The sequence below is a fragment of the Octopus sinensis genome, linkage group LG8 (assembly GCF_006345805.1).
Source record: "Octopus sinensis linkage group LG8, ASM634580v1, whole genome shotgun sequence".
Lineage (NCBI taxonomy): Eukaryota > Metazoa > Mollusca > Cephalopoda > Octopoda > Octopodidae > Octopus > Octopus sinensis.
Window position 1 is genome coordinate 19,072,957 of NC_043004.1, and position 25,000 is coordinate 19,097,956.

Consider the following 25,000-nt stretch of genomic DNA (forward strand, 5'->3'; position numbering starts at 1 on the left):
AGTTTCTCGTTGCCGTTCATCAGACAGTTTTTGCTAGAATGGAACCGATATATCAATTCAATTGATATATCGGTTCCATTCTAGCAAAAACTGTCTGATGAACGGCAACGAGAAACTCAGAGTAACAGATTTTGTTGAATTTTCTGCTGCTTAAAATAAAGCATATTACTCTACCACTGGTATTTGAGTACTCTTTTTTCCACCTTGTTTCACATTTATGTGTTTACTCCGGTATACATATATACGACGGGCTTCTTTCAGTTTCCGTCTGTCAAATCCACTCACAAGGCTTTGGTCGGCCCGAGGCTATAGTAGAGGTCATTTGCCCAAGGTGCAACGCAGTGATACGGAAACCGGAACCATGTGGTTGGTAAGCAAGCTACTTACCACACAGCCCCTCCTGCGCCTATAGTAGAAGATTCTTCTCGAAGTTGCCACTTAATGTTACTGAACCCGGAACCATGTGGTTGGGAACAAACATCTAACCACCCAGAATGCACAAATGTTTACAAACTTGTCATAAAAGAAAAACAATCGATATTCTAGCAGTATTACAACTTATATACATAACTCGACATAAACCAATTGAACTCCTTTACAGAATTGAAATCAAGCTTAATATTTATTGGCAAAATGTAAATACTCTTCAAACACGATCTCACACTATTTCTCTACAATACAATTCGCTACGTACCCTTTATGCATTAAAGTAAACTACTGAAAACATCAGAACACATTATGCACTTTACAAAGAACGACAAACTTCGTTATCATAATCCCGTACATATCACTATATCAAGTATCACATCACACTATCTCACATATCTCCATTCTATAAAAAAAAAAAACAGAAACAGCTTAAGCCGTCACGAGTAATGTCTCCTTCGGTAACTTTTAATAGAGATAATTATTATTTTGGTAATTATATTGTTGGGGCTGTAGGTATTCATGAGTATGCATGAAGAAATTTAGGTCAACATCTCTTACACTATGACAAACTATTGTTCAGCACGTTTTCCTCACTAGAGATTTTTCAGTTCAGAAATATTCCGAAATATCACGGAATTCATTATCAGGATGTTATTAAGACTGAAAATTTCATCGTACTTTATGAACTTTATGAGATTTACTTGGTTATTACCATATTGTGAATGTATAGGAAGAAAGCGCCCAAGAGGCCATACTTCCATCCTAATTTTGCACCAAAAAGGATGCAAATTTTCTTTCTTTACAAGGTTAATGGCATGTTATAGGTGGGTCACATTATCAAAATCACGAAAGAAACGCAATTGCTTGCCCCAGCCTGTGAAACTTGATCTTTTTCCTTTTGAAGTAATTGTAAACTGCAATGCATATACTACTACTACTACTACTACTACTACTACTACTACTACTACTGATGCTGATGTTGCTGTTGCTGCTGCTGCTACTGCTGCTGCTACTGTAACTGCCACCACCAGCAGCACTTTCACGACGTTGAGAAATGTTTTATGATATTTAGTTACGGTAAGGCGGCGAGCTGGCAGAATCGTTAGCACGCCGGGCGAAATTCTTAGCGGTATTTCGTCTACCGCTACGTTCTGAGTTCAAATTCTGTCGAGGTCGACTTTGCCTTTCATCCTTTCAGGGTCGATTAAATATGTACCAATTGCACACTGGGGTCGATATAATCGACTTAATGCCCCTTTGTCTGTCCTTGCTTGTCCTCACTGTGGGTAGCCCCTTGTGGGTAGTAAAGAAATAGGTATTTCTTCTGCCGTTACGTTCTGAGTTCAAATTCCGCCGAGGTCGACTTTGCCGGGCGAAATGCTTAGTGGTATTTCGTCTGTCATTGCGATCTGAGTTCAAATTCCGTCGAAGTCGACTTTACATTTTATCCCTTCGGGATCGATAAGTTAAGTACCAGTTGCGTACTGAGGTCGATCTAATCGACTGGCCCCCTCCCGCAAAATTTCGTGCCTTGTACCTAGTGTAGAAAAGGATATTTAGTTACGGTAATTGTTTGCTGATTTTAAATACCCGTCGAAGTAAACTTTGCCTTTCATCCTCCATATCAATGGAATAAGGAAATTGTGAAGTACAAGATACCATTTATTCGACTAAAGTTTTTGTCATTTTGCCCAGAATTGTTAGCGTGCTGGATAAAAGTGGTATTTCTTCCAGCTTTAAGCGCTCTGAGTTCAAATTCCACAGCACTCAGAGCAAAATTCTTAATGGCATTTCGTCCATCTTTATGTTCTGAGTTCAAATTCTGCCGAGATCGATTTTGTCTTTTAACGTCGGGTGAAAATATCATGAGTACCAGCTGAGCGCTTGGGATGGATGTAATCAACTAGTAACTCCGCACCAAATTTCAGGTCTTGTGCCTACATTAAAATGGTTCATCATCATCATCATCATCGTCGTCGTCGTCGTCGTCATCATCATCATCATCATCGTCATCGTCGTCGTCGTCGTCGTTGTTGTTGTTGTCAGTATTCTTTGTTGATATTAGTTAATGATTTTATAGAGGATAGGTCGAAACAGGATCTTGGTAAGCATTTTCCCCAGCGTTGTAATGATTTTACCCGCTTTCCGCTTGCCTATCTTCTGACACATTAACAGTTTAAATAAAGCTCAACCTATGTTTTCCACTGTAGTGATAAAAATGATACTGGATTGAAATCTATAAGTACCAATTTCTTAATTTGACATATTTTCTCACCTTTGTATGAGAAATCAAATGAAAATTTCGATTTGAAACTTCATAAAAACCAGCTGTTGTTGATATTGGTTATGTCATTTAAGTACTGCGTTGATTGAGGATATAGGCGTTCCACCCATGATCATCACATTTTTTGGTAAATATTACTCTCTCTTTTTACTCTTTTACTTGTTTCAGTCATTTTGACTGCGGCCATGCTGGAACACCGCCTTTAGTCGAGCAAATCGCCCCCAGGACTAAATTCTTTGGAAGCCTAGTACTTATTCTATCGGTATCTTTTGCCTAACCGTTAAGTTACTACTACATTATTTGGCAACTATTTCTAGTAGACCTAACTACTAAGTAGAGGATCCTTCGTCAATCCTATTATAAACTTACGTCAATATTTTGTCCTTGATGAATCTTTAGTTACCGCTAGAAATAGTACCCAAGTCTCCTTCAAAACACATTTTGCGACATTATAAAAACGGAAGTCGTAGCTTATTGGATTAATGAAAATCATAAACTTCCCGAATGATTCATAACTTTCATTAATTCAATATTTACACACGACACATACATTTGCAAATACATGAACATATCTTTTCCTCGCTAGTCCATCTATCGTGATGATCATGATATTGCTTATCGCTTTGACGGAACTTTTCGCACAGATGTTCTGCTGGCTGGTTTATTTTCCACCCAACTTATTTACTGCACAGATCCCAAAACGCTTTCCTGAAAGAGTCTGTGTGAAGGTTCTCCAATGACTCTGGATTAACGATCAAGTATAATGAAGAGTATTTTTTGGAGGCTTTGTACCACACCTCGCTGTGCGCTAGTCAAAATTTTATCCACAAAAAAACTCAGTAAAATCGTCGTCTTCTCAAGCACTACAAACCGACCATCACATTTAGGGTCTGCAAAAGAATTTGATGATTGGATAACACTACGCAATTAAGGCCTTCAGTTCTGGGACCTTATTCTACTTAAAGAAATGTTAGATTTTGCGCAAACAGTTCAGTTTTAGCACGGCAGTTGTAAACACTCGCAAACACGTAAATACAATAACATATTTAACTTTGCGAAAGAAGTCATTCTGGTCCCATATTTTTACATTATATTCTTCTGTGTATTGTATTGGTTTATGGGATCTTAACTTCTTCAGTCCAGGGAATTTAAAACAGCTAAAATGAAATATTTTGTGAAGAAACAGAATGTAATATAACCTCATGTCTCATCTGCAGTTAGTTATCTAGGATAAAATGAAGCTGTGTAAAACGAAATGTAAAATAAAATTGAGAATCAAATTGCTTCCCATATTTTCTGAATAAATGGACAAAGTTCAGCACTATGTCGTTATATTTCTTTCTAAAGAGATAATATTTTTTTCCACAAGACACGTTTTCGAACGACACGTTTTATAATAAAGGAAATATCTTAACTATTTCCTTTTAAAAATAACACAAAATATTTTAAAACCACTGGTCTGAGGGTTGATTTTGATAACACCGTATTTTTTTTTTACAGTGCTTGTTTCCATATTTAGATGTATTAAATATAAGTGCATTCAACGGGGTGGGACTAATCATTAATTAATTACTGCTTTAATTATCTCCAGTTGGGGTGAGAAAATTAATGCAGGATATTTACTGCAGTATAAAATAGAAATATAGAACGGGAAGCCACTGAAATGTATCTGTTACCACCATGAAAATATATGCCATCACCATGACGATATTGGCTGATTCAACACTGAAGAACCCTCTTGATTATTCCCATACATCATTCATAAATGCAAATAGCAGATAAAAGTAAAATGCTTCAAATTAACATATTGATAAAATCTTTGGAGTAAACTCAATAATTAATGTTTTAGTAATCTGTGATAAGCGACTAAGACATACTGTTGCAGTTGGTAGTTAATAATTCAACATATGAACCGGAGCGAGTTACATAAACATATGAGTTAAAAGCTTCGCGATGAATAGAGAAAGCAGCTCGATTTTGGCTTCTGATTAAAGCTAAATTCATCTCAGCTCTAAGTATAATACATTGCAAAGAAATGTAACTTCTTAAACAATTAGTCTTGGTACAAATAAATAATAACCTATATTAGTTTCTGGAAAATTACGTAAAAATGATTTGCTGCATTGTAATACTGCCCTTTTGTATTTCCAAATAGTATTCTGCTTTCTTGCTTAAGAATAAAAATAGAAAGGATAAACAGATAAATTCAGTAATAAGGCTTAGAGTATCGACAGAAGAAATTAAAAGTTTCGAAGAAAAATGGATCTACATACATACATACATATGATGGGCACAGTAAAGTGCGACACGCAACCAAGATTGGGCTGAGTAGTGGGTGTGTATTGCGGGACCCTGATTATGTAATTTGCATAATTTATCTTTTACTGGTTTCAGTCATTTGACCGCGGCCATGTAGGGACTCCCGCTTTGAGTCGCTAAGCATTTTCCCTGCGTGATAACGATACCAGCGCTCCCGTTTGCAAAATATTTCATTACTGCTATATAATCATTTCGATATTTCTCGTGAGTACTATAAAGCTTTTGAATGCCATACCTGTTTGCTACTCATGATATCTCTCTTTCTCTGTGTATATATATATATATATATATAATATATATATATATATTATATATATATATATATATATATATATACATATGTATATGTATATTAATATATAGTTGTGTATGTATGTGTGTATGTGTGTGTAAATTTACTCCGTACTCACTCACTTCTTCCGGTCTCTGAATCAATTAGCTCTAGATTTCTATGTCGGCTATCATATAGCGTATCTTCCTAGATGTTGCATGCCACTCAGAGAAGTTTAACTTAAAATATTTTGATTCTCAGGCCACATAATAGCTCAAAGTGATATAAATCTAAGGTCGTGTAAGAGCGGATTTAATCAGCTTATATTATTAACATCGGATTCGCATTTCGGGCGAAGTACGACTCACGCAACTATGAATAACTACAAATTGTTCCCAGTTTTATTGAGGAGAGAGAGAGAGAGAGAGAGAGAGAGAGAGAGAGGAGAGAGAGAGAGAGAGAGAGTAATTCCAGCACATATAAAATTTTAGAATCTTGCAACCAGGAATTATAAATTTCGAGGGTTAAGAATTTTATTGAGTTGAACTATATATATTTTATGACGTTTTGTAATATTTGATAGAGATCTCAGTGAAAATTTATACTATGGTTTAAATGGATATGTTTGTTTCAAAATAGTCTATGGCGAGAGCAGTGATCAGTGAACTGTCGGCAGCGGGTTTGACCAGCTGAAAACTTCATATCATTTGCCCTCACACATAGCTAACTATGTCAGGTTGTCCGCAGTAAAATCTCTTATCTTTATTAATCTTTGGTTATTGAACAACTAAATTTAATATCGGAGATACATCAATGGTAAAAATGAAAATTCACCCACGTGCGACATTTTAAGCGGTAAATATTTCCTCTTTCCTAAAGAATGGAATAGCAGAGTCTAACTGTGTCTCATATGCAGCTACACTGTATTTTACAGTACTCATTGAATCGAAGAAAGGTATGATTAACAATATATGTTTATTTGTCTGTTGAAGTAAGCCGGTAAACCAGCTAGTATAACATTTATATCAAGCCACAATTTCACCGATTCCTGTAGGAAAATATATCTTAAAGAGTCGTTCCATAGTACACAAAATGTTTCACGTCATTAAAAATATAACAATTCCCTCATTGCAAATTCTGACTTTTTCTCTTTTTTCATTAGTTTAAAAAATGTGCATTCAACTTGAATTCCAAACTTATTCAAATTCCTCCTCCAAAATGCAACCCAAGTTCACAGTCTAATGAAGGCAAACAATTCGGAAGAATATCCTTCTTGTGGTCGGCTACCACCTGTTATTCCCATCTTTCAGTGTAATCCTATCGGATGGTTATACATCCTAACAACTTAGGATAATATAATAATAACGAAAATGACTCGTGGATGGAAATTTATAGACTTTATCATTAATGTTTTTTTTGCTGGTCTGATATTTTTACTTAAAGACGTTTACCATTTTACACCAATCAGAATACTCCGTTAAAAGTTTTGGGCGTACTTGTGAATCGTCATAGCACACCTAAGGGAAAGACGGGAGTAAAAAGAAAACGAAAAACGCAGTGGACGTTATTTGTGGGTCTTCACAGAAAGCTCCACGCCACCTAAAAAAAAATAACATTACATTTGACCGAAGAAAGCTCATACCTCCTCCTCACCTCTCGTGTTTCGCCTATGATAGAACAGGCATGAGGGAAATAATAAAACAAAGTTCATTTTAACATTATCAGTTCAGAACAATATACGAAGATGACAGAAAGGATAAAATTCACATTAAGAGAGGTGCAATTAACTATACTGCATAGTTTATGATATTTTTTTCTCGTTTGGATTACACCACATTTTAGATCAAATTCAAGATAATGGTTATCTAACGTCTGCCCTCATTCATACCCTTTGGTCTCGCTTTAGATCATTTATCATTAGTTTGGCAACCAGAATGCGTTAACATCAATAGTGTAGTATAAATGTTTTCTATAAATATATTATTTTGTTATCGTTATAAGCAATATTTAGTGTCTGCTGAGTAGCTGTCTACGATTTTCTTAAAGGGGTGTACTGTCTTTTCAGAGTTATGTACATAATTTATCGATAGGTTTTTTGTTTGGTTATTCATACCAATTTACCTCCATTATTTTCAAGTATCACTGTTCTTTTCTTTGAATCTATTGTTTGTATACATATTTGTTGCATATCATATGTACCTACTTAGTCCTTAAAAAAAGAAATTCCTAATTCACTCAGTGAATCTTTTTCTGGTTGTGCCAACAATGTTATATGATGCAGAGACGTGGATGCTGAGAGAGGTGGAAAGGAGGCGACTAGATGTGTTTGAGATGAGGTGTTTGAGGGCTAAGGTTGATGTGACACGGATGGACAGGATGAGGAATGAGGAGATGAGAAGGCGAGCAGAAGTGAGAGAAAAACTAACAACCAGAATGGATAGACGAATGTTGAGGTGTTTTGGCCACATGGAGTGGATGGATGAGGAATGGATGGTAAAGAAGGTGGTTAAGGCAGAAATAGTAGGCAACAGAACCAGATGCAGACCTCGGTTTGTGTGGATGGATGGAGTAGGGAAAGCTTGGTGGTTAGAAGTGTTGGAGTGAGAGAAGTAAGAGAATTTATAAGTGATAGAAAAGCCTGGAGAGTGTTTGTGGACGGAGGAGTAAATTTGATAGGGGTACAGAACCAGCATTATGCGGTGGGGATAAGCCTGCATACGCTGTCAGGCTCCACTGCTGATACTGAGGGTTGCGTTCTATGCCTTCACGCGAGCATATAGAACGGAGCTCGCCTCTTTGAGCTGGGAAATGGGTGGAATGCCCGGTTTGTGTCATGTTGTGGCTACCCCTGCCAAAAACACGGGTGCTAGGCCTGGGTATATGCAGAAAAATATACGCGTATATAAATATAAATATATATATATGTGTATACATATATGTATATATATATATATATATATATATATTATATAAAAGGGCTTAGTAAAATAAATTACTTTGTCGCATACTGAACTCATTAGAAATAGCAGCTAAAAAACTTTTTTAAAGCTATTTCTAATACTTAAAGAAAATCTCTCTCATATATAGTGTTTGCTTAATTCAACTCACAAAAGTTTGGGGTAAGGACATCGAAAAATCAAATGATTTTTCGATGTCCTTACCCCCAAACTTTTGTGAGTTAAATTAAGCAAACACTATATATGAGAGAGATTTTCTTTAAGTATTAGAAATAGCTTTAAAAAAGTTTTTTAGCTGCTATTTCTAATGAGTTCAGTATGCGGCAAAGTAATTTATTTTACTAAGCCCTTTTATATAATGTAATATTTGAATTCGCCTTGAATGGTCCCTTTGCATACTGAACACTTGGTGAAATTGATTAATAATTAATTAATTTTGCCCTCAATGTTGAAAATATATATATATATATATATATATAGATATATATATATATATATATATATATATATATATATATATATATATATATATATATATATATGTATACATATATGTATATATATACATATATATGTCTGTATACATATATGTATATATATACATATATATATATGTATACGTATATATATATATATATATATGTGTATATATGTATGTGTAGATATATATATATATATATATATATTATATATATATATCCTTGTCTTTACCTATAGTTTATGACCATAACAATTTTGCCTATGTTTAAATATAGGTAGAATACCGGTAGTATTTTGTATACTTCTGTCCTTTACACGGTTATTTTAACCCCTAACTCACCAATCTTATATATATATAATATATATATTTTGAAAGGTCGCTGGACCGTGTAACATGTTACCAAAATGCTTGAGCTTAGTAGAACTATTCCACACCCCACTCCTATGCTTGATGTAGTTAGATAACAACCATCATAATCTGACATAGTGTATATACTGAATTCGAGCCACTATATAAGGGAAACGAACAAACTAATGGAAACCGTTATTTAAAATCATGTACTCATTTTTACTAAGCCGACTGCTGTTAATACGTAAGCCCGTTGAGCCCCTTACATATTTCAGCCGAATGCTGTTGTATCCAGATGGTGTAGTTCTGCGCACTAGTATTTATTCAAGAATGCATTTAAAAAAAATATTTTATATTGTTTGTTCATAATACGGGGTAATTTATCGACCATATTCCGTTCAGTAATATGTTAAACCGGTTTACATGAAAACGGCGTAGGTCTTCTGAAACACGTGTAGACCATATGAAGAATAAAAATGCCGGTTTTCCTTTCTGTATTCATTTGTTTATGTATGTATGTGTTTGTGTGTATGTGTGTGCGCGTGCGTGTGCGTGTTTGTGTCTCTGTGTGTATGTGTAAGTGTGTGTGTGTATATACATACATACATGAAAACTTATGTTTCGAGAGGTAATTTGACAGATAAATGTAATTCCTTTAATGTAATATTTAGAAGCCTTATAAGCAATGTGTAATGCGAAATCCCGAGCAGCTGTAATGTTGGTGTTTACAATAAATACATATCTTCACTCTACTCTTTTTCTATTTTACTGAGTATTTTTCCTCTTGCTTGTAAATCCAAATAGTTGTAGCTGTCATGCAAGTATATACTCATGAATTCGTTATGAAAGAAGCTGTTCATAAAATAACATCAGGTGCAATTTCAATATTCTTTTCTACTCTAGTAGGCACAAGGCTCGAAATCTTGGGGGAGGGGACCTGTTGATTAGATCGACCCCTGTACGAAACTCGTACTTGATTTATCGACTCTGAAAGAATGAAAGCCAAAACCGACTTAGGCGGAATTTGAACTCAGAACGTAAAGATAGACGAAATACTGCTAAGCATTTCGCCCGGTGTACTAACGTTTCTGGATGCAGTTTCAATAATACCAAGTAACTGTGTTTAAATACTTTATTTCAATCATTCATATTTCTTTAGACATAGAAGAGAAGACGAAATCGATTGCTCAGTTTAGCAATGTTTACTTGTATTGCGTTCCTTAAGTATTGAAACAGTCTCATTGCAATATCATGCAAAATATTTTCTACTTTTCAGTGAGAAAATATTTTATCCTTCAATATTCTTGAAAACGAAAGTCTCCCTGAATGTCGTGTCTTTAAAGTATGATGAAAGATGGAATATTTTGGAAGACAACAAGAAAGTATTTTCTCAAAATTTTTTGTAACTTCAGATGAGAAAAATCGTGTTTAAACACTATTTGCCAACAGTGAATGTTCGCGGAAATTAGCATTTTTAGTTGAAGACAAATTTTAACAATTTCAATCAAAATGAAATAATGTTTTCTGTGTAACATTATTTATTGAGTGACTTTAAACAGCACTTATTGTGTTTGCTATTTATTTAAATTATTCGAGTTGTGCTGCTCTCTTCTTTTTATAACTGAAGTATCAAGTTATTTTCACTGTTTAATTCATTTATATGCATTATACTATATTGAATACTAAGCCAAAATGTGGCTTGGAAACTGAAATATTTCTAGTTGAAATGATGTAGTTGAAGAATATAATGGCATTAAAGACGCCTTCTCTTTTGGTAAATTTATATATCTCCGGTTAAAACATTAATTTTACTCGGTGATTCACTCTTATTATGAAAAGGTATTAAAATTAGACATTTTCTGTAATATTGTATGAGCATGCCTTCATTATTCTTAAAATTTTAAAATTCGTTTTACGATTGAACTAGCAAGGCATGAAAATATTTCCCGTCTATTTGTTTAATCCTAGCTAACATTAAAAAAGAAATTCATTTTCGAACACGAGAAGTAAAATCCATGTTAATGAATGCCAGTAAACATTTTAAGGTACACTCAGGGAAATATTCCTGGCATGTTCAGGTCTTGTTTTCAATTGCTTAGATGAACATATATTTTACTGTTCTTCTTGAGGTTGTAATTAAAGAATTATTAGATAAATGTGTGACGTTGTAATAGTTTTAGTTTCGGAATATACATTTGCCTAGAAACTAAATAATTTAAAGACGTCCTCCACATGTAAATCAATAACTGTTTTGGTAAGAAAAGAAATACATAAAGCATTAAAAATCGAAATGAATGTTTTGCATAAAATTGATTGTAATTAATGAGTAATATTTAAATTTTTCTGGAAATTACGGAGTCAATTCCCAAGATGTTTCGGTCTAACTGACTTTGAAGACGTATGTTTAGACTGGAAGATTATTGGTCGTAAAGAGAATAGCAACTACATATGAATGACATTTTTAACCTCGCTAAATACGTTTTACCTTTCCGTAAAAAATGTAATTCTTTTATTCACTTAACTGGTATATCCTTTCGGGTTAGTAATGCCATTAAATTTAACAATTTCGAATGATTAACGGGAGGACATGAGAGGCAAAATTACTTAACATATTGTTATGAGTTTGGCTAAGTGCAGTTCTTGGTGACCCACTTTTGGGTGTGGCGCCGGCACGTCTGCAAGAAAAGAGACAGCCCTTTGTTTACTGGAAGAGTGATGGTTTGTGGAGGGACCTTTGTGGCCTCGTGCGGTCGATTGGAGGTCGTCCTAGACACCCCTTGAATATGTGAGGAAGAAAAGTAGTGAGAGAGAGATAGAGTATAAGGCTAAGGGAGATTGAGGATAGAGATAGGCAGTAAGGGCAGAGTGCAGATAGAGATGATATTGGCAGTGAGAGAGGATGAGGGGCGATAGAGATAGACAGTTAGGGACCAGGGCAGATGGAGAGGCTATAAGCAGAAGAGCAGATGGAGATTAGGGTAGTGGGAAGGAGAGAGAGGAAGTGAGGTTTAGGCAGTTGGAGTCGGTCGTCAAAGAGGACAGTCGGATTCTGGAAGTCAGAGCGATTAGGTGGAATCTTAGGAGCAAGCGGTGGAATCTTAGGAGCAAGCAAGTTGGGATGTAAGAGTTTGGCAAGCTGGAGTTGGCAGTATTGGGAGAGAGATGGAGTGCAAAATGGGACACTGGCGATTCAGTTAGGAATTAAGGTATTTGATTATGTATTGATACGTGTCACGATGTAAAGAGACAGTGAAAAGAATTGGTGTATTGAACAGTGAAAAGGACAGTAAAGGACTTGTCGATGTGACGTTATCTGTGATGTGTTTTGCAAAAGAACTGTGAACGTTATCTTGTCGTAACAATATTACCCCTTGTCGTAACAATATTATCCCTTGACTTCAAATGCATAAACGTTTGCAAATTTCACTTGCAAGAAAGCTACTGAAAGCATAGCTATATCAAAAAATAACCAAAAGAATTGCTATATCAAAAAATAGCAAAAAGAAAGAAGAAATAAAATTTCGAATTATGCTTTACATATTAACCCCGAAAATATGAAAGGCAAAGTCATTGTGATCTGAACATTGAGCTCAGAAAGTATTGAAATTCTTACGACTGTAGCATTGTGGCGTAATATATGTAGCTCACATAGAGCACTACACTACGATGTTTTACTGAGGTTTAGTCTAAATAGCCAAAAGGTGCTTGTCCCTCCAGAAATATGTGTTGCTTATTTCGTCCTTGTAAAAATTTTAGCAAGACTAGAAACTTGAGAAATTGTCCTTTTTTCAGTCTACGGAGCTATGAATTATCATATACGCACTTTGTCTCCTCCGTCTACAAACCTGTTTATTTTTTAAAAAATATACCGTGCGTTTCAGGTTATCCCAAAACGTTATGCGCGTCGTTATGAAAATTTGGCTAATCAATTTAGCTAAGTCCCAAACTGTATACCATATTGAAAGCTTTATGATACACATTTTTCCATGAACAGAAGACAGGTGAACGTCTTAGAATATAAATGAAATCGAACCCCTTATATCACTCACCGCAGATAGAATTTAAAAACTGTGGTGCAACATTTTATTTATTTTCCAAAGAGAGATTAAAATAGTAAATAAACGCCTTACAATTCAAATCATACAAAAGCACGGTAGTGCTTCGAGAATTCATTAATCTACTTTTGCTGCGCTTGCAGCGTTGTGCAAGTTACACTGAGCAGTGAAGCTGAATCATAGATTTTATACACTTCAAATAAATATAAACTGCTAATACCTCCTGTTACTGAAGTTGGCCAACTGGTCAGATTGATCTCGCTTTTCTATTCACTGAAATATGAAACTTTTAATTAAATTATTTAGTCTAATTAACACAGCAAGATTATAACTGTAAGCTTAGTTTTGTTTTTAATTTCAAATAATCTTAAAACGTTATCTGTATAGAGCACTACTATAAATTAAATTAATACACATTATTAGCGTATATGCAGCGATGCAGGTTAGACAAGTTTAAGTGAGTATTCTTTCTCTTCTTAAAAAGTGAGTAACCTTAAAAGATGAAGTTTCCAGCCTGTTTTTCTCGTTACGGTGAGATATAAACCTATGATATAATCAAATAGTTCAATGTTCAGAGAGCGACTAATAGTCATTCTTTTAATACCGTACGTCACACATTTCAGTCATAGGTGTGCGTGTGCATGTGTCAATACTTACGAGCGGAAGAAAGAATGCTCAATATGTTATATAGCTTTTATATATAACATCAAGAACTAATTGAGGATTTGCACAGTTTCTGTGCAGAATACGACACGACGTTATCTTCAGTAAGGTAACCGAAATTATCGTCTTTAACGCATATAACGAACAACCGAGTTGGAGATTGAAGCCTTAAAAGCCTTGTCTCACGGCCTCTTTTTCTTATTTTCTGTCTATCTGCCTGCCTGTCTCTCTGTATGTCTATCTATGTATGTACGTATATATCTATCGATCTATTTTATCTATCGATCTATTTGTCTGTCTCTCTATCCATCTATCCACTCACAGACACATACATGTATACATATACACATATAACCTTTTAAGACTCAGTATATTACTGAAATGCTCGTTTAATGCTTTATTTTAAAAAAAGTTTTAATCTATCACCCTCAGCTTTTTTTCCATTTCCTTCTCGAGGCCACAGGAGGAGACACTTGCCGAAAGTGCCATGCGTTGGGACTGAAACAAGTTCTATGTGGGTGGAGGGCAAAATTCTTAACCTATAGTCACATACACGGGCACAAAACACATTCGTAAAATTCATATCAATAATTGTGTCACTGATGCAAGAAAAAACAGTAATGACTAAGACTTCAGAATAGCCTATAATGATATGTCTGTTACAAACTATTATTGAACGTCAGCTACCCAGTTATTTTCATAATTACACGATACCTCTGCGATGAAACTATGCCATGACCAGCTCAGAGAAATGTGACGAAAGATATTGACTCCATGATAACCAGTCGATACTATTCAGACATAAGCGAAAATTGAATATAGCAGTTTTTTGTTCTTAAATGTATATATATATATATATATATATGGTACTTCGTCGCTTACGACGTCGTGGGTTCCAGTTGATCCAATCAATGGAACAGCCTGCTCGTGAAATTAATGTGCAAGTACCCTTAACGTAGCCCTCGGAGATATTCAGCGTTACACAGAGTGTGACAAGGCTGGCCCTTTGAATTACAGACACAACAGAAACAGGAAAAGTGAGAGAAAGTTGTGAAGAATGAGTACAGCGGAGCCTCGAAACCGCGATCCTACAACAACTGCCCTAACCACTGGGCCATTGCACCTCCACCTATATATATAATATATATATATATATATGGTACTTCGTCGCTTACGACGTCGTGGGTCCAGTTGATCCAATCAATGGAACAGCCTGCTCGTGAAATTAATGTGCAAGTACCCTTAACGTAGCCCTCGGAGATATTCAGCGTTACACAGAGTGTGACAAGGCTGGCCCTTTGAATTACAGACACAACAGAAACAGGAAAAGTGAGAGAAAGTTGTGAAGAATGAGTACAGCGGAGCCTCGAAACCGCGATCCTACAACAACTGCCCTAACCACTGGGCCATTGCACCTCCACCTATATATATATATATATATATATGTATGTATGTGTGGGTGTATATGTATGTGTGTGTATATATATAAATGTATATATGTATATGTAAATATATATATATATGTGTGTGTGTATATTTTTGAGTATGTGTGTATAAAGATATGTGTGTGGCTGTGTGTGTGTATAGATATTTATATCTGTAAATATGCTTAAGGATATAGTAATGTATATATATATTTACTAGGGTTTAACTGTAGATATGTGTGGAGATGTGTGGGTATATTTAATGCCGTGTATTTAATGCAGTGCATATTGAGGCATACTTGCATACGTCCGGGCATGTTAGTTTATATATATGTGTATGACTACATGTATATACACACACATATACATATGCTATAAACTTATAAAGCTAGTAACTTGTAGTGGCGGGTTTGGGTAAACTGACCATTCATCACAACGATATCGAATTACAACCTCATTAAGAAGTTATTTATGACTACTACCATCCCATCCCATCAAAGCCAAAATATTATTCTCAGCTCTTTTAGTATCTTATCTCTTTGTCTCTTACTCTACCTTATAGTCTCAATTCTTTTGTTTTTATTAAAAAATTTTTCTTTGTTATTTTATTCTTATTTGGGTAATTCTTATTTATATGTGGTTTTAACTTTATTTTTACTTTTTTAATTATTTTTGCTTTTACTACCCTTGTCTTTTGCTTTCATTGTCTTTTATTTCCAGTACCCTAGCCCCTTATTTCTTATTTTAAAAAATTTTTAACGTTTATTTTTTAAAATTTTCTCTCTCTATTTTCTTTTCTCTCTACTCTTCTTTTTTCTTTTTTTCTTTCTATTTTATTTTCTTTCCTATCTTATACAAGAGAATTGAATACAAACCCAATTCAATCTCTTTAACATTCACTCTATGTTGACTGGTGATACACTATGGGCAGATATTCGAAATCCAATGAATTTTTATACATTTATACAGTTAGGAAATTTTACAAATACTCTTCCTCAGGGAGATATGATATACCTATTATAATGGGTAATACTACATGTATTTTTCATATTTTTTATATTGTGATGTAACTCTTTGGAATAACAATGTTTGCGGCTGAAGAGAGCTTTAAACCATCTTTTATATCAATAATACCCTGATGTAAGAACGGATTGTTTATATAGCTTGAAGCACGTGTACCGCGATATCCTTTGTGTTCTGGTTTTAATTTTATTTGATATATTCTGTCACCTCTGCCACTATCTGGCATATACAGGTGCTTACACTTATCAAGTATTCACCCTAAATTTACAGCACCTAATATATGTATACATATACATGCTGAAAAACGCGCACGCACCCATGCTATATGGGATCAGTAAATAGAAGCTATAATTCCATATGCAACGAGCATCTTTGAAGCTTAAGGCACAGGGAGAAGCGAGATACTACACACCCCGATCTTAAATCTGGTAACTTTAAAACGAGAACGTCAGCTACAAAAAAGATCCTTTCTAAGATCAAACCCTAATATAATGGGTCAAAAAGATATCCCATATGCCCGCGCGAAAACTTTATATTTTAAAAATCTTAAGAAACTTATCTTTTAAAAACTTAATAACAGAAGAAATATGCTTTTTTTGTGTTCGCATTTAAAAAAAATATTTATTAGCGAAAATTAAAAATAAATCAGCAGGCACAGTATAAATCATTCCAGTATTGGTTTATGTGTTTTTGATATCCACAAGGCACATTTACCCCGAGTCTGAGAAATGGTGAAATAAATGCATAATTTTCCCAGAAAACTCTTGGTGGCTGTATTTTCAAACGCATGCAGTTTTTATCTTAATAATATGCATACTTCCTACTTATATGGTCACTAAAGTGACGGAGGGCCGTTCTACTTGTTAAGCCTTACCGCGCAGTATATGTGTATGATTGTGTGTGTGAGTGTGAAGACAAACCCGAAGGCTTTGTAAGATACGGAGACAGAGTGACTATAGAAGTCTCTTAGTACAATAATAATTATATAATATATATCATAATAATAATATATATATCCTAATCTAAAGCGACATTTTTCACATAAACAATTGCCTGAACTATGATGAGCTACCCCAGGCCAGAATCAAACCCTCATATCAAGGCTAACATGGCTCCACGCGCAGCAATTTGGGCCAAACGCTCAGCCATCAATTTCAGCCAGTTTATGAATATATACTTTAATTTTTCAATACTACATATAATATTTGTAAACAAACCCGAAATGCTTTGTGAGTTACGGAGATACTGCGACTATAGTAATCTCTTAGTACAATAATATAACTATATAATGATATATCATAATAAGGATATACATATATATTCCTATTTAATGCACAAGTATTCGAACACGCGCTTACGCACACTAATGATTCACACAGTGCTGATATGCACAGCTCATACATACTTTCAAATATTTCGGCACGCAATTATTCACACATAGCTGGTACTTAGCCGCACTCATCCTAGTAAGCATACTAGCACATATATCTGATACGCAGCCGCACACATACGTGAACACATTCCAACAAACACGCACATACACACTAACAAGCTGATGTCTTCATCTCTCTCACACACATACACACCAGCTTACATTCACGCGAATCCCGCCACGCGCACACATATAGCTCATACAGAAACATAGGCATCAGACATCCACACCCTCGCGCTCATAAATCTAGTATGCATACACACACACACACACACGCATGTGCACGCATGCACTGGCTTTATATTTGATGGCCTGCAATTCCATTCAATGGCCGACCAGACAGCAAGGCGCCACCAACTTTCTTCCCAATTAAGTGGTCCAAGAATTTTTCCTTTTTAATGCACCTGGTGTCACTGGAATAAGAGAACCATATGATCTCTAAATGTTTCCGTACGAATTAAGAGAATCAAGCATCGACAAAGCCAGAAAGACTTCGCCTAATCAGTAGATAAGAGCTATGTGCTGTGATATGCACTGCCAAAATGTGTAAAACATCAATGAATTTTAGCATGTAATAAAATCCATACATGTGACGCCAGCCATATATGTATGCGGACACTGCATACATACATACATACATTCATTTATACATATATACATATATATACCACACAGAGACATATATATATATATATATATATATATATATATATAATATATATATATATATATATATATACAAGAAAAAGCAACAAGAATGGATTAGTTGTTCAGTACAATTGTTTCATACGAAGAACAGCTTTATTAAAAGTTAAGTACCGCATTCATGTGAATTCATTGGAACTCACTTGAATCTTAATTGTTTTACTGAAGATATATATATATATATATATATATATATATATATATATATATATATTATATATATTGCATATCTACATACATATATGTACATACCTACATATATATATATATATATATATATATATATATATGTATGTATATATACATGCACATATGGGTACAGGTCATCAAAAAAAGTTGAACACAATGAGAAACGAAAATATAAAAACAGAAATATACAAACGAACTTTTTTTCGAACAATGAAAAAATACAGAGAAACGAGAATACAGCATAAAGAATATTCCCTTTCTTCAGTTGTCCCTGTTTCATCTACTCCGCGTTCCGAAGGTAAAAATGCAGTTTTGGGGATAAATAGATATGAGGTTATTCTATTTCAGATAATCCAAAGAAAACAAAAATAATAACCTAATGAGTATATCTGAAATGGTATCCATTTGAACATCAGGAAATAATACTTAAAGGAAATAACTCTTTAGTTTAGTTAAATATGAAGGAACTACACGTGTTTCAGTATTGGAAGATTACAATATACATACACGCGCGCGCGCACGCAAACATATATATATATACATATATATATATACATGTATGCAATCATCAGATTTACAATTATTCCAACACATTTTCAGGTCCTTTTTCAAAATATTATAAATCTAAATTTACATCCCTTTGAAAAGAATAAGCAATAAAATTAATCATTAAAAATAAAGAATAAAATTAATACTTTGTAATAAATATGAATTAATATATATATATATATATAAATTTTAATCCAAACGGGAAACAAAAAAACAACAACAATGGAACAATTACAGTATTATTATTAATAGGCGCTCAGGAAATGGAAGCAGGGAGGTATGACGTTTCGAGCGGAGCTCTTCGTCGGAGACATAAAGAAGGAAGAGAGAGGAAAGAAAGATCCCAGAGCGGGCAACAGGGAAAGAGAAAAAAGACGACTGGTGTTTACGAGTTGCACATGGTGAAAGGCGGATGTTTACGAAAACAGAGCAAAGTGGGTTTTTAAAGGCAAAAGAGTGGAGATAAGGTTGGTAACGCAACAGATGTGTGTGTATGTGTGAGTGTGTGCGTGTGCGTGTGTGTATGTGTGTGTGTGAGGCGAGATAAAAAAACACAAAAATATATATGTGTGTGTTAGTGTGTGCGTCTGTGTGTAGGCGTGTGAGGTAGGGCGAGACTAGTGGTCAGCTTAGCAGGCAAGGTCAGTAGTAAGAAAAAGAAGGAAGGAGGAAGGGAGGGAGGGGAAGGGGTGGGGCGTATGTAGCGTGCCAGCGTGTGTTGAGTAGTAGTGTGTGTGTGTGTCCAGTGTCGTGGTGGTATTAATGGCGAGTAGATTGAATGTGTGTAAGAGTAATGTATATATTTAAGCAATGTGTGTATATGTGTGCGCGTGTGTGTAACGAAAAAGGGGGGGGTTAAGGAAAAAGGACTCCAGCTGAGGGGAAGATGGAAGAGTGGTCCCGCGGAGACGGGCGTGGGAAAACCCAACGACACGCGACGGTCCCAGGAACGGGCGGGAGGTCTCGTCGGGTCCAAGAGCGAGGTGACTGCGGCGCGTATGCGTGCGCGAACCGGCGCAAGCGCGTGCGTGCATGCGCCTGCGAGTATGTGCGTAAGTATGTATGTGTGTGGATGTGTGAGTGTGTCTGTGTGTATGTCCGGGTGGCAGTGTGTCCGATGAATGTATGTGAGTATGTGTGTATGTATGTGTGTGCATAGATGTATGTCCGTGTGTGTGTGTGTGTGTGTATGTGTGTGAGTGTGTATGTATGTACGTGTGGGTGTGGGGAAGTGTGTGTATGTGCATGTGTGTGCGCGTACATACAGGTGTGTGAGTGAGTGTGTGTGTATGTATGTGTGAGTGTGTATGTATGTGTGTGTAGGATGCATGTATGTGTATGGGTGTATGTATGCGTGTGTGTATGTATGTATGTGTACGTGCGTGTGTGTGTGTGTATGCGTGTAGGTGTGCGCGTGTGCATGCATGTATGCATGCATGTGCGTATGTGTGTGTGTGTGCATGTGTGTGGGTATATATGTATGTGCGTATATGTGTGTGTATGTGCGTACATGTGTGTGTGTGTATGCATGTGTGTGTATGTAGGTGTGTAGGCGTGTGTGTATAGGTGTATGTATGTAAGTATGTATGGGTGTGTCCGTGTATGTGTGTGTATGTATGTGTGTGTATGTAGGTGTGTGGGCGTGTGTATATGTGTGTGTATGTAGGTGTGTGGGCGTGTGTATATAAGTGTATGTGTGTATGTCTGGGTGTGTCCGTGCATGTTTGTGTGTGTGTGTGTATGCATGTGTATGTAGGTGTGTGTGTACGTTTGTAATGTATGTGTGTATGCGTGTGTATGCGTGCGTGTGTGTATGTAGGTGCGTGTGTATGTGTGTGGGAATGTAGGTGTGTGTGCGTGTGCGTGTGCGTGTTTATGTTGGTGTGTGCGTATGTGAGTGTGAGTGTATGGGTGTTTGTCATGCATGTGTGTGCGCGTGCAGGTGAGTGTGTGTGTAAGTATGTGTGTGTGTATGTTTGTGTGAGTGTGTATGTGTGTATGTCTGTGTGTATGTATGTGCGTATAGGAGTATGTGGGTATGTGTGTGTGTATGTATATGGGTGTATGTATGTATGTGTGTGTGTGTGTGCATGTAAGTATATGTGTGTGTGCGTATGTGTGTATATGTGTATGTGTGTGTGTTTATGTATGTGTGTATGTATGTGTGTAGGCGTGTGTGTGTAGATGTATGTATGTATGGGTGTGTGTCCATGTGTGTTTGTGTGTGTGTGTAGGTAGATGTGTGTGTCTGAGTGAGGGTATGGCTGTGTAGGTGTGTGTGTGTATGAATGTAAGTGTGTGTGTATACAAGTGTAATGTATGTATGTAGGTGTGTGTGTGTGTGTATGTGTACGTGTGCGTGTGTATGTGTGTGTGTGTATGCGTGTGAGTGTGAGTGTATGGGTGTATGTCTGTGTGTGTGTATGTCTGAAGTAGGTATGTATGTGTATGTATGTGTGTGTGTGTGCAGGTATGTGTGTGTATGTGTGTGTGTGAGTAGGTGTGCGTGTATGTATGTGGGTAGGGATGCATGTGAGTGTGTGGGTATGTATGCATACATACGCACGCGCACATCCGAAGCAAGCCCACACACACGAAGCGCGCTCACGCAACAACGCACAAGCAGTACAACGCAAGCCCAAGGGGCCGACCAAGCCCCAGCGCGCGCCAAGGCGCGCGAGCGCAAAGGCCCTCGAACCGAGGGAACCGAGGATCCATCAGCCAAAACCGGAAAGCAGAAAAGAGGGGGGGGCTGCCTGGATGCAAAAAGGTGTATGTGTGTGTGCATTCAGTGTAAGGGTGTGCATGTGTAGGTATGTATGTATGTATGTGCCTACATGTATGTTTGCATGTGTGTGTGTGAAGTATGTACGTGCGGTGTGTGTGTGTGAGTGTGTGTGTATGTATGTGCGTATGTATGTGTGTGTGTGTGTGTAAGTATGTATGTGTGTGCGTATGTATGTATGTGTGTGTGTATGTGTGTGCGTATGTATGTATGTGTGTGTGTATGTGCATGTTGGTTTGTATGTTAGTGTGTGTTAGTATGTCTGTAAGTGTGTGTGATTAAATGTGTGAATGTATGTACGTAGATGGGTCTACGTATGTGTGTGTATGAACAGGCGTGTGGGAGGTAGGTGGGTGGGTGGGTGTGGGAGGTAGGTGGGTGGGTGTGTGCGTGTGGGAGGTAGGTGGGTGGGTGTGTGTGGGTGGTGTGTCCACAAAAAAAAAAAAATATATATATATATATATATATATACACATATTTGAGGTTATAATAGATAATGGCGTCGTGGAAAAACTAATCTTGATACCAGCAAAAAAGGAAGATATGTATTATAATTTTTCTTGCTATAATTCACGTTTAATACAGACACTTTTATTCTGAAGTATAATTGTATATCTTATAATTTGTATTTGACATTATACACTGACTTTACAAGGCTGATGCATATATATATATATATTATATATATATATATATAATATACTAATTCATATTTATAATGTATAATTTATAAATTTTAATTCTTAATATTACAAAGTATAATTTTAATTTTTAATTTTTAATATATATTGTAATCTTCCAATACTGAAACACGTGTAACTCCTTCATATTTAATTAATTTAGTGTTAACTAAACTAAGAGATAATGAAGGAAGTATAGTATATGGGGTAGAAAGGGCTCCTTAGCCGTAGTGAAGGCAATCTGTCTAGGGAGATAACCTTACAATAAATCACTCGGTCCGTAGCTTAGAAATACTGGGTTGACGTCCAGCGGGAACAGCTTTGTTTCATGGAGGGGGAAAGATCTTCTTTAGTACTTGGTTGTACAATGGTTTCCAATGTATGTAGTAGTGGAGCGCGCACACATTATTAGCCATTTGAAAAGACTATGTAAGTCTCGACCACGGGTATAATGGTTATGTTCTTTAAGTATTATTTCGTGATGTGCAAATGGATACCATGAGTTTACTTTCAGATATACGCATTAGGTTAGTTTTTTGAATTATCTGAAATAGAATACCCGCATATCTATTAATCCCCAAAACTTAATTATTATTGACTTGTATGAGATACTTTGTGTATTTCTGCATAAATATATAAATATATGATAAATAAGACCGTATGTAATGGTGAAAGTTTGGAAATTCGTTTTCCAAAATTATTTAAGTTTTATATATATTATTATTTTTTCATCTTTAATTTCCCTTAGACCCATCTTTATTATAATTTACTTTCAATTTAGCATTATGCCTTCTTATAATTTTTCCTCTCCTCAAAAGCAGAAATTTAATTTACTGCATCAAATGCCCTAACTGTGAAGATATACGTTGGTCAGACTGCCAATGCATTATCAGAATATTCACGTGAGCACCAACACCAAATTAGAGATCCTGATGTCATCAGATACCTTTAAGCATCCATCTCGAAACATGTGTTCAGAAAAAGTTTATAAAATTACCATTCAACAAACTGCAGAACTAAAGGATAAAGCCAACTATTTTGCTACAGTTGTTAATTTTGGAACACGAATATCACTACATAAACCTGAAGATTGTGTACCACATGAAAGTACAAGTTTATTTAAATATTGTAAGAATTTAAAATTGAAAATAATAGCACGTAAAAATCAGAATAAGATGGAGTTTCATTGATTAATATATTGTTCTATACACAATTATACAGACTCAGTTATATATGTGTGTGTATGTGCGCGCGTGTGTTTGTGTACGTGTGCGTGTGTGTTTGCTTGTATGTGTGTGTGCGTACGTGAGTGTGTGTGTGTATGTGAGGTATATACGCATACACATATATACAGATAAATATATTATATACATAGCAACATATGCATGCACATATTTATATACAGATATATGTATAATATACATAAATACAGTTGCATAACAACTCCACACAAGCAACCCCAAGCACCTGTGGAATTTCCCTACAGCACAAAATATCTTACTTGACCGGTTTCGCCAGAGTTGTATTTCTATATACTAGCGGTTTCTTTAATAAATAGTGTTCATTAGGCAACGGTTTTAGCGACCAGTTCAGGGTAACCAATTCCATAGAAAGTATCGGATGTAACTCATTCATTGTATTGTAAAATTTCGAGTCTCTGCTGGCTGACTAGCAGGGTGTGAGTAATTTTTAAAGAAACGTATCGATTTTATTTTCGTTTGGGTAGGTAAAAGAATGCGATACATAACAAGTTGAAACTGTTGTTAAAGTCATAGATGTGATTGAAATATGAGACATAGTAACTGTGAAAGTTGGTGAGGGATGGTAAGTTTTGATTAATGATATAACGAATTTACATCACTGAACGAGGCAAAGCTATGGGCTTCAGTAAAGTCTATAAAGATGTTACGGTTGTTGGGTTTTATCTTGGTCGCTGTGTTCTGTCGATGATATTCATCAAAGGAGAAAATGATAAACTTTAAATATATAATTGAACGCAATAATGTTGACAAACAAACGGAAAATAAGGTGTGACACATGCGTACATAGACGCACAAGCATACACACATACATGCATCCACAAACATCCACACACATACACACACACATACTGTATTATGATGCTCTGGTTGATGAACACGCATGTACATATACTTACACTTACATATATATGCGCACGCCGCACTCACAAACAAGCACGTGCGCGCGCATACACACTTGACTTACAGTTAAACAAAGGGGCTTTTATGCAAAAAGAGAGCATTGTAATACTTTTTGATACATTCCATTAAAAAGTTTATTTGTTCATAGTTTTCCTTTGTTCTCTTTTATCGCCAATTAGACACTAAAGTGGCTATAAGGATGGGTTAGACTACAAATTGCTGGCCGCTGAATAAAATCCTTGTT

The 25,000-nt window shown here is 35.8% G+C and overlaps 1 long non-coding RNA gene across 1 annotated transcript in view; it reads right to left on the reverse strand.

The window, feature by feature from the left end:
* Positions 1–19,246, reverse strand: part of LOC118764501 — a 23,441-nt gene extending 4,195 nt beyond the window's left edge. Inside the window, exons 1-2 of the long non-coding RNA XR_005000313.1 lie at positions 19,122–19,246; positions 7,358–7,360 (exon numbers count right to left, since the gene is read on the reverse strand). This is a non-coding gene — a long non-coding RNA (uncharacterized LOC118764501). The remainder of the gene's footprint in view (positions 1–7,357; positions 7,361–19,121) is intronic.
* Positions 19,247–25,000: the final 5,754 nt, after the last annotated feature.